This window comes from Oryzias melastigma, linkage group LG5 (genome assembly GCF_002922805.2).
Source record: "Oryzias melastigma strain HK-1 linkage group LG5, ASM292280v2, whole genome shotgun sequence".
NCBI classification, from domain to species: Eukaryota; Metazoa; Chordata; class Actinopteri; order Beloniformes; family Adrianichthyidae; genus Oryzias; species Oryzias melastigma.
The window spans coordinates 7,896,119-7,909,765 of record NC_050516.1 but is presented as its reverse complement, the minus strand read 5'-3'; the positions used below and the strand labels follow the sequence as shown (position 1 = coordinate 7,909,765).

The 13,647-nt window shown below is 40.2% G+C and overlaps 1 long non-coding RNA gene across 1 annotated transcript; it reads right to left on the bottom strand.

Annotated features, from left to right (window-relative positions):
• Positions 1-319: 319 nt before the first annotated feature.
• Positions 320-13,574, bottom strand: LOC112145413. The gene is made up of 2 exons (XR_004947843.1): positions 13,439-13,574; positions 320-2,208 (listed from the first exon to the last, which is right to left on the bottom strand). It is a non-coding gene; the product is annotated as an uncharacterized LOC112145413 (long non-coding RNA).
• Between the last annotated feature and the right edge of the window lie 73 nt (positions 13,575-13,647).

The following is a 13,647-nucleotide window of genomic DNA, read 5'->3' as shown; positions in this document are numbered from 1 at the left end:
GCCGGTTCACAGACACTCCATGCTGGATTATAGATATAAATGCATTTTACATTTTTATTATGAAACCTAATAGGAGGTCTGTTTTTTTTGTACAATATCTTGCTTTTTTAAATATTTAATTATGTTTGTATGTAAAGAACTTTAAGTGACACGATTTTTTCAAAGTGCTTAACAAATACATTTTGATTTAATAATAAATTCTCTCAGATTGTGTTAAGGCTTCTCTTTTCACCAGTGTCGTCTCTGTTTTTGGTCTCTTTTCTGTGTTATTTCTCATTTAATTGAACAATCTGAAATTATTTAATCAAGACGTTTTTTATTTTTTTTCTCTTTTAAAATAGGTTGGCAAATCTTTCACAAAGAAACAACATTGTCCGGATTATGTACATAAACACATTATTTGAGGAGGATTTATATGTTTATTTTTTTTCTCCCAAAACAATTTCAGAACAACACAATTTGCAAACTTAATACAAACTTTTACTTCATTAACAAAGCCATTTTTTCTCCCACAATAATAAAAAAATCTAAATTGTGAAATGTGGATTTCTTAGTTTAAACACATATTTTTTCATCTCAATGGGACTTTCTGACTAAATAAAGGTTAATAAATACAAATATAAATATAGACAAAAATAACCCACATTTCTTGTAAGAATTGAAACTCATCTAACTCTAATTCATGCTTTAAATGTTTTTTTTATTTAAAAACATTTTTATTTGGAGTTTTTAACTCCAAAAAAAATAAATACTTTGTTTATTAAGATATTTTTAAACAGTTTGAACTTTTTGAAAATGGCTGCAGTCTTCTCAGATTCATTGACATTTTTAAAAAAATCAAAAAAGGATTTCTTCCTTTTGTAGCTGAGGAACAAAGAAGCATGTAAACAGTAACAAAGGACGCTGGATGAAGCAGTGAGGACGGATCAGATCTGCAGGAAACTGGTTTCAGGGAATTGTGACTCTGAGGCCATAAACACCCAGAGTTGAGGTGGTGGCGTCTGAACCTTCAAACTCGGCAGCGATTGGATGATCAGACCGGCGTTCCTGATCAGCAGTGACGAGAGAAGAAAATAAACAAGCGTGTGCAGCCATGATTCGTTTTTATAGAGACTGTCAAAATGTCAAAAGCATATTTACATGTGTGGTTTCCCCGTCGTTTCCCAGAACGGCTGAAGGAGATCCAAACACATTTATGTAACATGAAAAGTGGCTGTAAGCTGTGAAGTGTGAGCGAATCGCCTCCATATGTTACGTGGATGCTCTTCTGTTTCATCCTCAGCCTGGAAGCTCAGGAGGAAATGCAAACACTCCTCCAAGTTTTCCCATGTGTGCCGCCTCACTCATAGATTTCAGCAGAAAGGTGAAGATCCAGTCACCCGTGATTATTACCAACTCACTCATGAAATCAGGAACCACGGGGCAGTGATAGAGGTGGAGATCGGGTCCTGTTTTCCATCAGACTGCGGCCGCCGTTCATCCTCAGAACGCTCCTCCAAAAATACCTTTCTATATCATAATACATGTATGCTTATACACGTGTCATTACTGAAGTTAAAGATGGAAATCCTCCCATCACTTTTTCACAAGCGCTTTTTAATTTCCAAAACCGCTCCAGTACTTTGAATTCACCCCATGAAATATTTATGAAAACCAAGAAGCTTTTTCCCAAAGATTTCAATTTCCTCCAGCCCTGAATTTTTCAGGTTCCCCTGTGTGCCCATCAGCGCCGCCGTCTTCAGCACACAACCACAAGAGTGTGGGAGGCAGACCAGCCTCCTCTGTCACCACAGGAAATGAGCAGCCCTGCAAACAAATCACTCTTCCTATTAATGAAGATTAGGTTAAAGAATGAAGACGATGCAGACGGTGAGATGTGTTCCTCCAAGAAACGAGTCAAACATTCTTAACATTTGAAACGTTTCCTTTTTGAGAAGAAAAAAATATCTGCCAATGAATATGAAAAATGGTTCCTTTGTGTTACTTTATATATTTTTTATGATACATAAAAACTATCAAATCTGTGCAGCAGGAATGAGTCTGTGTGTTTTGGTCTGTGAACAGGTGAGGAAACGCCTCAACTTTGTGGAGAGCTTCCTGTAACTTTCTCCCTTCTGAAAAGAACAGGTGTGGAAACAGAGACGGAGGACGGCTGATCTGCCCGGATGGAGAGGGTTTGTTCCTCAGCAGCTCCAGCCGAGCAGGGATCTGACAGGCATCGGACAGGACAGATCCAAAGGTGGAATAACCTTCAACACTCCTATGTGATTTAGTTTGAGGACTATGTGAGATGGAGGGATTGTGGGCGGAGTCTGTGTCTTCGCTGCTACAAAGAATATATAATATGATGAACCGTCACGTTCTGTTCAGAATTCTGCTTCAGGATTCGTTTTCTGACATTTCCTACTTTGTCTGAACCTTTTCATCGCTAACCCCTGTGTTGTCTGTCTTGTGGGTAAAAAGTGACCCACATGGTTTAACCCTTTAAGTCCGGAGCTCCAGTGTTTATGTTCTTTGATTTACTGTAATTTTTTAATTGTTAACACAATAATTCCAGCAGATTCTATTACAAATCTACTGGAATTATCGTGTTAACGGTTGAAAAGTTACAGTGCGTTAAAGATGTTTAAGCGTCATGTTAAAGGGTTAAACCTTGCTTTCACTGAGGGGTCCGGTCCGGTCCGATTTGGCATTTTAATTGTTTCCATTATAAAACAGACCCATTAAGCAAGACCAACACCATTTTTGGGTCCCCGTTGGTTCAAGGATTCACTGAACAGTTCGGTTCAGTATTTAGAGCTTTTCCACTGTAATATGGACCCATTAAACAGTTCTGCCCAAACCTTGTGAGGGCCCCCATCCATTGTAGGTCCATAAAAAAATAGAATGGTGGGGGCGGAGCCACTGTTGCCATTTGTGGATTGGCAGAAAGGGATGACTACATTAGAAAGCACCAGTATATGGCTCATTCAAGCTAACGTTTCTAGAGTTAATTCTTCTTAGCCGCCCGCAGTCTTATTCCTGTTATAGACGATGTACAAAAAGTAAAACAAAAAGACGAGCTGCTGGTCCTCCATTGTTGTTGCTTTTCTAGTTGTTGCACTACAATGACACGTTAGAGGTCCACACCACGCATTGAACCATGAAAACAAATCACTCAATGGGAAAGAGGCTTAACGGAGTGGAAACGCTCTGGACCATACCGTACTACTCCTTACCAGACCGGACTGTGCCACTCTTTACTGGACTGGACTGTACCACTCTTTACCAGACCGGACTGTACCACTTCTTACTGGACTGGACTGTGCCACTCTTTACCAGACCGGACTGTACCAATTCTTACTGGACTGGACTGTGCCACTCTTTACCGGACCGGACTGTACCACTTCTTACTGGACTGGACTGTACCACTCTTTACCAGACCGGACTGTACCACTCCTTACAGGACAGGACTGTACCACTCCTTACCAGACCGTACCACTCTTTACCGGACAGGACCATACAGGACCGTACCACTCCTTACCGGACCGTACCACTTAGTGGAAACGAGGCTTTAGACACCAATATGCCAGCACACACTAACCCCTGGCTCACATGGCGAGCGCCACAGTCTTTATGTAACTAAAAGCGCAAGAGGAAATCCCATTGCAGATGATCAAGTTCGACCTCTTTGGTCTGACCACTGCTTCGCTACAAATCAGTTTCGTTGGGTTAAAATTTTCGCAGGACTCTGCAGCTGAACCACAGCGAATCAAGGGGGGATTACTATACTTCCTATATAAATTGTGGGTTATCACATCAACCTACATGAATTCTGAGTTTCGCGAGGACTGCAGCAGAGCCTGTGACTGCAGCCATCCTGTATCTAATATGAGTCATCTGCTGTAGCTGGACCGCTCCTACATCTCACCTGATCTGTAACATTTGCTGTGGGAGCCCAGAGTTATACATCTACACACCACTACACACACCTAAACACAAACTCATGCACTCAGAGCATACAGAATACTCAAAACACATCCACCAGCTGCTCCATCTGGAGCGGCCAAAAGGCAACAGTTCTGGTTCTGCTTCTGGAGGAGGAACCACAAGACAAAAGCTGTGAGAATTACATCTGCAAAACTCTAACATTTACACAATACTGTCTTACATGTGATGAAAAGCTTTTTAACATTTTTTTTCACAGAGGCACAGCAACAATTTGCTGTTTTGTTGTGTTAAAAAATAATTTTATAATTCCCTTCCTGAAAATACAAAAGAATAAACTGTCGACAGATTTTTTTTTACATTTTTAAGATAAATAATTCCAAAGGGATGGGTTCATATTTATGTAATAGCAATAATAAAACTTTACTGTGTAAAAAAATGATCATTGATCATCTTTTGTGTTGAAAAATATGATTAAAAATGAAAAAATAACAGCTGAATTCATAAGATGATTTTTCATCCTGCACAATTGATTTTAGATTTAAAACTCAATGTAGTTGCTTTATGTTGGGTTTTGGTGGAATGGGTCATTTATGACCCGTAGAACAAGGGGAGTAAACAAGAAATTTAAAGAAAAAGTTATTAAAACTTTCACTTGATTTATTTGACAAGTCAGCTTTTTAGAACCTGAAGTAGATTTTATGCAGTTTTTCTCCCCAAAAGTGTTTGAAGTCTGACCCAGAAGAATAGAAAAACAGAACCAGGACTTCCACAAGTGTTTGACCAGCAGACGGGACTGAGATGAGAGCATTTCCATCGCCGAAGCCCCATGGCAAACCGTGAGCGTCCACGCGGCGTGGTATGTGGGGCATCCATCCTGAACCAACGCCCGCTCTTTAATGGTGCTTTCATGCTAAGCAGCAGCACTGCTGAGCTGTTTGTTTTCCTCGGCTGAGGACAAAACATACTTTAGTTGACATGCACATTTAATGGGTCACCTCATCAGGTTTCCATTAACAGAGATGTTACCGTACAGTTGAGCCTGCTGATGAGTTAAGCCAGAGTGTAAACCAGCTTTCCAGTATAATTTATAACCCACAAGTCAAGCCAGATTAGGCTTGATTGGATCGCTGGTGCCATATGTGACCTACAATCCGTGCCCTGCTTGTACTACATGGCAGGAGGGTCAGTGATCTCCCTGGGCAAAGGTTGCTATGGGAACGACCTCTGGATGCTCCCCTCTGCTCTTTGCAGCCATCACACGTCTTAAGGCAGAATTATTCAAGATTTCTTTATGTTAGACGTGTAATCTTCTGCTCTATTTCCCCACGCTGCTCTACACTTCCAGCCTCCTGTGTTTCCTCTCCTCACACAGACAATTATGCACAATGGCATTTACATGCAAGCTGACGCATGCACGGACACCAACACGCAACGCCACACAAAACAACCCTCAATTGTCTGCCGTGTGTTGCTTTCATCTCTGCACACTTCTTCAAAAACTTTGAAAACATCTTATTTTATTTGGCAAACGGGTTCTGCCGAGCGCCCGAGGATCAGGAAGCCTTCAGACAAATTCTAATCAGTGGAAACACGAACGCGTCCGCCCGGGAAGAAACGTCTCTGCCTGCAGCTCTTTGGTTTGGACGGCCAGTATGCTTTATGATGGACTGCACGAAGCTCCATCGCTGAATTCATGAAAGTAATTAAACCACAACTTCCTGAGTCATCATTCCACTGGCAGTTTATGAAATCGTCAGCCCACGACAAACCGAAGAGCTTGTAAAACCGCGTGATTTACCGCTGCAGCGGCGCACACGGGGTCGCCCATCCTGACACGTTATTGAGCAGACCCCAGCGGGGGGGTCGTTCAATGAAAATGTACCGCAGACTTTATGAAAAGAGGAAGAAAAAAGGAAAACTTCTTTCCTCTCACAGTAAATAAAACATGAAAATCCATCAAGCAACTTCAGGATTTTCAACAGTTTGCATACAAAGTATGAACACGATTTTATTCAGTCTTTATTCACATTTGTTTCTCGTGTAAGCGACGTCACACAGGTAATGTTCTCTCAGAAAATGTTCTCTCTCTTAAACTCCCACTCGTTGCTGAGAGCTCTCTGTTTACACTCTCTCCCACTAGCTTACAGCCCCTCACACCCCCATCCTAACATAACCAGTGCAACAAAAAGTGAGCAATACCACAGCTATCCAGCCGTTCAGTTTGGAGACAGATTCCACCTCAGACAAGGAAAATGAAGCTGCAGACGCGTCAGAACAGAGCGGAGCAGGAGGCTTGTGGCTTCTACATCACACCTACAAGATTCTTCAAACAAAATTGTTTCTTCTGCTTCTGATTCACAAAATACTCAGAAATTCTGTTTCAATCTTAATTTTCTTTATATATATCCTCTACCATGAGAAAAAAAGCAGCCAGAACATGTTAGAAACACAGTTTCCATTGCAGTGGGTCTTTATAGAAGTTCAAGCAGCTGTTTTTGACTTTTATCAAATAACCTGAAACTACGTGACGGACATAACCATAAGTCCATTCTCCCGCCCACACTGGAATCTCTCAAATCTCCTTCCTCCGTCATGAACACTGTTGTAAGCGTGCGTTTGTACAAACATCGCTGCTTTCATCGTATTGCAGCCTCCACAATGTCGTGCTTTGACTTCCATTAAATGTGGGTCAGTCTTCTGAAACACTCTCATGCATGAATGTTTTATGGAGAAAAAGTACTTTGACATTAAAGTTTCTTTGTTTTCACTTCTGACTCCAAAATCAGAGATAAACCTCACAGTGATCCAGAGCGTCACACTTCCTGTTACAGCTTAAACTTGGATTTCTGTTATTCACACTGAATGCAGACTCCTGCAGTCACATTTAATTTGATTTAAATTTCCACTTAAAACATTTTTATAGTGACCAGAATATTTTTCACAGTTCTGATGTAAACAATCCACCGATCCCAGAGACTAAATGCTAAAGCGGTGGACCCCCACCTCTATCAGCACGGACAGCTCTAATGTCCGACTGTTTCCGTGGATCAAGCGGGCATCGGATTTTAAAGTTTATCTTCATCCTCTATAAAGTTTCTCCAGCCGGTTTTGATTTTTTTGGACATTATATTTTAAGTAGGAATCATTAAAATGTGACAGATTTTCCCTGAACTCATGACTGTCAATGTGGAAGCCAAAGAATCACATGCTAACTTTAGCCTCATCTGACTTTTAAAGGTGCCACAGATGAATAAAAAAAGAAAAACTTTGACTAAAACACTTATTTTCTAAATATAATAATAAAGGTGAATCCAGTATTTGAACAACTTCATTAGCAGCATCCTTGTAACATTAGACAACCACTTGCTAAATATTAAACTTTAAAGACTCCTGGTTTCCTTTATTCTGAAGTCAAAGCTCTTCTTCTGTTTCTTCTCTGGATCTTTTCTGCGAAAGAAAACTTCAGAATATGTTTGTTTTTTGTTAACTTTGCTAGCTTGGGGATCCGATGTGGTTGAAATGTTAAGAAAGTAGCAGATGAGCGAGCGGGTTCACAGGCGATGAGAATGAGTCAGATGAGGGAGATTATTTTCAAAATTAATAACCTGATTCTTCAGAATCAGGTTATGAACAAAACAAAAAACTGTCTGTCGTGTTTGTTCTTTTTCCTTTTCGGCCCGGTATCAACTGTTGAATGGACCGGTACCGCTTGTGGCCTGGTGGGTTGGGGATCTCTGTGCTAAACTACGACCTCATGATGAGTCAGTGGCAGCAGAAACAGATTATTGACGTGTCCTTCACAGAATGCTCTACAAGTTCAGAGTGAAAGTTTTGACAATATCATCCAGACTTTCTAATCCGACCCAGTGACTTAAATTGGGTTTTTTTTCAGCCCCATCCATCAGGTAGGTGTGTTATCCGCAGAGGCTAGCGTTGGTGCGTTTCACAGAGCTTATCCAACAACCCTACAGCCGTTCCAATAAGCCCGGAGAGCCCGGTCACGATGAAAGACTTTGTCCCGGCACAAAAAAAAGTCCAGAGTGACAGGCAAAGAAAGAGGAATCCTCTTAGTGGTAATATCCTGTTGTGCACCTCCATCTGTTGCAGTTTGTGACCGACAGTGGAGATGGAGAAAGAAGAGGAGGAGATAAGGAGGCGCGCCACATTCAGCTGTCTGCCTCTCCTACTGTAAAGAGAAACTTTAATGCAGCTTAAGACAAGTATCACTTACAACCAAATACTACTTACTCACTCATATTGTCTCCCTTCGCCTATTTTGAATTGATCTAATAATCCTTGGATAGTTTTTCTATAATGTTCTTATTAGCTCTGAGGAATCTAAAAGCTCACAGGTCTGAGAAAAAAGACAAAAAAAGCCTCATGAGAAAAACCCTTCAGGGAGTAACAGGAGACCCAAACTCTGCCGAGACCAGCGTTCGTTCGTTCGTTCGTTGTGGACCTTTATTGTGCAATCCATGAAATTCCACAGCGTCTCTGTTTGGCTGAGCTCCACCTGTTTACCACAACTCTGAAATCTGATTTGCTGCTTTTGGCGTCATCTTGCTGTCAGACAGCAGAGCAGGCAAATAGGATTTCTGAGGGGAACAATGACAGCAGGATTGAGAATTGTGTTTCCACTCCTTCATCCTGTTTTTATCACTGCTTAAAGACCTTCTACCGTCATCTGTTGATCTGTTTTCAAAGCGTTTGCAGTCGTCTATCAAAAAACTCTTTTCTAGGTCATAGTTTCTGCAGAGCAGCAGGAGTTCATTAGAAATTCACCTCTGAGTTGTGGGCGCTCACTTTGCCCTAGCTTACAGCCCCTGATGAGTAGTATTAGACCTATCCATCTACGGTTCTGATCCAGATTCCAGCTCAGACGAGGAAAACAAAGACGTTCATGGATCTATTAATGACCTACTTATCTCTTTAATGATCAGCATGACTCACTGATTCTGATTCTAGCTTTGGTAACATAAAGTGAAGCATATCAGTCCACAGCTGATATGAACAGACCCTTTTCTCTGCACCAGAATCAACTGATTTATACTGATTGACTTAACACGTCACTACGGTAAAGTGTTGCATGGCTGCTTTTCTCCTCATCATAACCCATTGGTTTACGTTAACTGTGTGAACACTTCACTATTGGATAGTGGAACAAAGCTTCTTTTCTCAGCGTCAGAATCTGCAGGAATAACGTTAGTCGGTTGAAGAGTTACAGCGCTAGAAGGAAAGTAAAAACTGGAGATAAAGCTCAGGTTTCTTGGGGAGTTAAATAACTTTTTTTTTTTACATAAAAACTGAAACTGAAGTCGGATGAACTAAAACTCAGTGAAGACACAAACCGCCGTGGAGGTAAAGATCAAAGGTAACCTGATCATCAATTGACCCTCCCCCCCCTTATGCATGAGGAATCCATATCTGACTCAACGCTGTCTGTCAGACCTGCCGGCTACACAGGACTTGATGGTACAAATGAAGATTCTTTCGGTTTGGAGACAGAATCCGTCATTTCATCAGATTTACGGGCTTGATTCATATCAGTGACAGAAGTGCTGGAGGAGATGACTGCATCCAAAACCAAGGCCATGACTGATGACTGCCATTAAATCTGTGCGTTTATTTCATCGTGACTGTCAGCCGAGACGCTCTTTACAGCAACGGCCTTTCGATTTACGGAGACGATAAAGTGTTTCTGTCCGCTGACAGGCATACACAATGCAAAGACATTTAAATCTGACTGCGTGGCCTGCCTCAAACCAGAGAGCAGTTTGACCACAGTCTTCATCAGTTTGAGCTTTTGGAACCTCTGGGACAGGAGACGGCCCTCCTGCCTGCAGTCGCTTGCCATTTAAGGTTACTTAACATAAAAGAAATGAAATCTTGCAAAAGGCTCTCGGCCTTTTTAATTAAAGCTCAAGCAACTTAGAGGGATTGAATTTAATTTCTGGCAGGAGTAAACCAATATGCTGGGAAGGTGCTGGTGGGTGGGGGCCGTGCGGCGGGTGAGGAAGACTGTTCACAAGAAACACAAACAAGGAGCTCATCTTTATCCAGCCTTTAAAATGATAATGTTAGCCTGTTTTTGGCAGTCTTTTGATAGTTTTCATCAATCAGCAGCTCAGGTTTGTTTCCAGTCAGAAAAAAATCATCTAAAAACCTGGATGATCCGAGTTTGGTTTAATTCCCATCCCGGACAAAGTTCAATCCCACAGATCCTAGTCTGAACACCCGAGAAAACTTGGACTCATCTGAGGTTAATCCACATGCAAAGGGTCTCTGGATTAGGGGAGTCTGTGGCGTTTTCCCAGCACAAGGTCAGGGATCAGACAGACCATCTCTTTTTCTGAGAAAAACTTATTTTAGTCCCTGACTGTGTGTGAAGGAAAGCAATACTCCACCAAAACACCTTCAGGAGAGGGAAATCTGAACGGATATTTGAGCCTTCAGAAAAGGCTGATCATCAGTTTACACAAAAACATGCAGGTGTTCTCAGAAAGGCTGTGGTCAAACGTTTTCAACAAACAGATTTTAGGATCATTTCATCCTGTTCAGACAGAGCCGGAGCCCCCGGCAGCTTTCAGCAGAGGGAAAAGGGAATGGCCCTGGACGCGCTGCCAGCACGTCTCAGGGGGAGCGGCAACTGTTACAATCAGAGTCATCGGCCAAGGAAACACGCATGAATCTGAGCTGCAGCAGGATGCGGCTAAAACGGGAAAAATGAATCCATACGAGCACGAGGAAACACGGGAGATCGGCCGAAACTCAGGGATACCAGACACACAACTTTCACTCCTGAGGTTTGAGAATTTTAGAAATAACTGGGGTAAAATATCCAAAAAAAGACTGTTTTTATAAAACAGCTAAATTAAAAACATACTCATACATTCAGTTATATTTAGATCCTTATGGGATTTTATATCTGTCAACTATCAGAAAATGAATAAAATAAAAGAAAACAACAGTCAGCTCATTTTACTTCCCACAAATTAAAAATGACCATTTCTAACATGTAAAAAAAATTTCAAAGTATTTTTAAATTCAGCATGTTTTAAAAAATATTTAGTATCTTTATGAGTTTGTATATCTTTAGTTTCAGCTTAACTCTTTCAAATGTTATTATGAATGTCCTGTAGTATATTTGCTCCTAAAATATCAGTTAAAGAAGGCTCTCTGAGTTGATCTCAGTCAGCCACCGCAGTGTTGAGGTTTTAAACTCTAGGTGGCAGTGTTGATGCAACGACAGCACAGAGCTCTCTGGGAAATAAATCTGCTTTGAAAGTGTTGCTTCTGTTCTATACGCTTCCTATGAAAACAGACTTTTCTTTTGACTCACTTTTATTTTTAAAGAAAAAAGAAAATCAGACAATTTAAAAATATTTTACAAAAGCTTCACAAATTTTTGTGACTTTAAACAAAAATGTGATTTTAGATAAACTTAAGTATTTGCACATTTAAGCTTTCGTTGCAGTTATTATTTTTAATAATTTTTGTCTTATTTGAAACCATTTGTAACACAAACAGACAATTGTTTTGACACACATAATGCACCTATTTTGTAATTTTAATAAAGTATTAATTTTTAAAATACCTACAGAAATTTTCATCATAATTTTAGTCTTTTTACATAGCTGTAAATTTGATCTTTTTTAAATGATTGTGAATAACTACACTGTAGATGAAACCCAACATTGCTGTTACTGAAGGCAGATGGTTGCTAATTCCCTCACATGATTTGCACAGTGGTTACATTTATACGCTTGTTCAACCGCTTGAAGAAAATCCATTCTTGGTGCGTCTTGAATGGATTATTAGACGATCATTTGCTGCTGCTCTGTTGCATGTCCTGCGTGGTGCGTTCACTGCTGGGGCTGCATGGCACTCCGGTGCGTTCACGGTGGCGTTTGAATGTTCTGCTGCTGCCTTACACACCGTCAGAGAGGATTTCTGCCACGTTCAGGCGTCTCTGCTTTGGATTGAGTATATTTCATGACAGCTGTGGTAGCCCTTGCACCCATTATACTGCATGGCGTGGCAAAGAGGAGCATTAATATAATTTCTTCATCTTTCACTACACTTGTAGTTCAACTCAGAGCTCGTGTATGGAAGTCATTACAGTGCGGAAATGCTGCTTTCTTTCTGTTTATTTCCATCTGTTTTGAAGTCACCTGAACATGATCTGAAGCCAGCCAGTCAAGTGACCTGGAATCAATACAGTCCAGTCCAGTGGAGGCAGATAAATCAGCCTGGCTCATTTAACCCACAAGAGTCCTCCAGCACCGCTCCAGCTCCATGGCCTCTAACAAGAACGGCATGTTTGACGACACAATTCTCTTTTTTATTTTTATCAGCACGGTTTAGTAACTTCATATCCAGGAGTCTTCTCCCTCTGTGCACGGCGGATTTATCACGAGCATATGTGGGCCCTTATTTTGTGGTCGTCACTTTCTCAGTACAAAAGCCAGTCTGACAGTCTGTGTGTATTATTTCTATTTCTCTGCAGGCTTTCTCTCTGCTATAAACATACCAGGCGTTGGATATAAAATAAACCGAGATTTCTTTCAACTCTATCATATTTGCAGCTGCATATTTTAGTTTCAAACAGAGTTGGAAACCATTTTACTAATATTTAAGATCTGCTTATTAAAGAAAGTTTTAGCGTCTCGTTTGACTAACAGTTTTATCAATCTATAATAAAACAAGAAGAAATTCAAAGGTTGTGTGCAGATGTTATTACTATATATTTTTTTATTTTGTTGATCGTTGAAATGGCTGAATGAATTTTAGTGCTTTTGTTGTAACTCACATTAGTGTGCGTTGCATGATATTACTATTTCCTCCTGAAATAGTCCTTTTTCCCTCGACAAGAAACTTAAAAATTTGCTTTGGCTTCCATATCTCTCAGAATAGAATTGTAATTAGGGATAGAAATCAAAATTATTTCTCTATAAATTAAAGGTGTTATCTTAAAGGTTAATTTTTGAAAAAGAAAAGTTTTAAATATTTTTAGAGATAATAAAATTGCCAGATACAATCAATTAACAAGAGTTCTGTAATTTGTTACATTTAAAAGTATTCTTTTATATCAAATGCAATTTTTGAGTGATACAAACAAAATATTTTAATTGTAACAAATTACAGAACTTTAGTTAATTGATCCTGTGTTTCACTTTTTAAGTGTACAAGTGTTTCAAACAAAAGGAACAAATATTCATAGAATGTCCACATTCTGTACTTTAATAGAGTTTTTAATAATTAAACAGTTCAGTTAAATTACTTCTAAGATGTTTACATGAATACAAAGTATGTTTTGAAGATGTAGCATCATGAAAGTTTATAAAATGTATTTCATGGTTAATTATTGTTAGTAAAATAAGCATATATGTTCTATGCACTTAGGTCATCATTCAAACCAACTCTCTGCAGGACAATATTCTTTGTTTTGGTTTAGAGCAGCTAATTAAGGTTCAATGACAGACAGGCGGGAAAACAAAGGCAGACTTACTTGAATTTGCCCTCGCGCCGTCACCTGTTACATTCACCTACATGAATGCAGCTTCTGACTGACTTCAGGTTCGTCTGATGAAAGTTCAGACTGTCCCGCCAAAGTGTGAAGCGCCAACAAGTCCCTCCATGTTTTATACGCGGACCCTAAACACTTAATTATCGCTAGGTAAGGCGACCGTCCGTGATTGACAGCGGGGTCAATGCAAG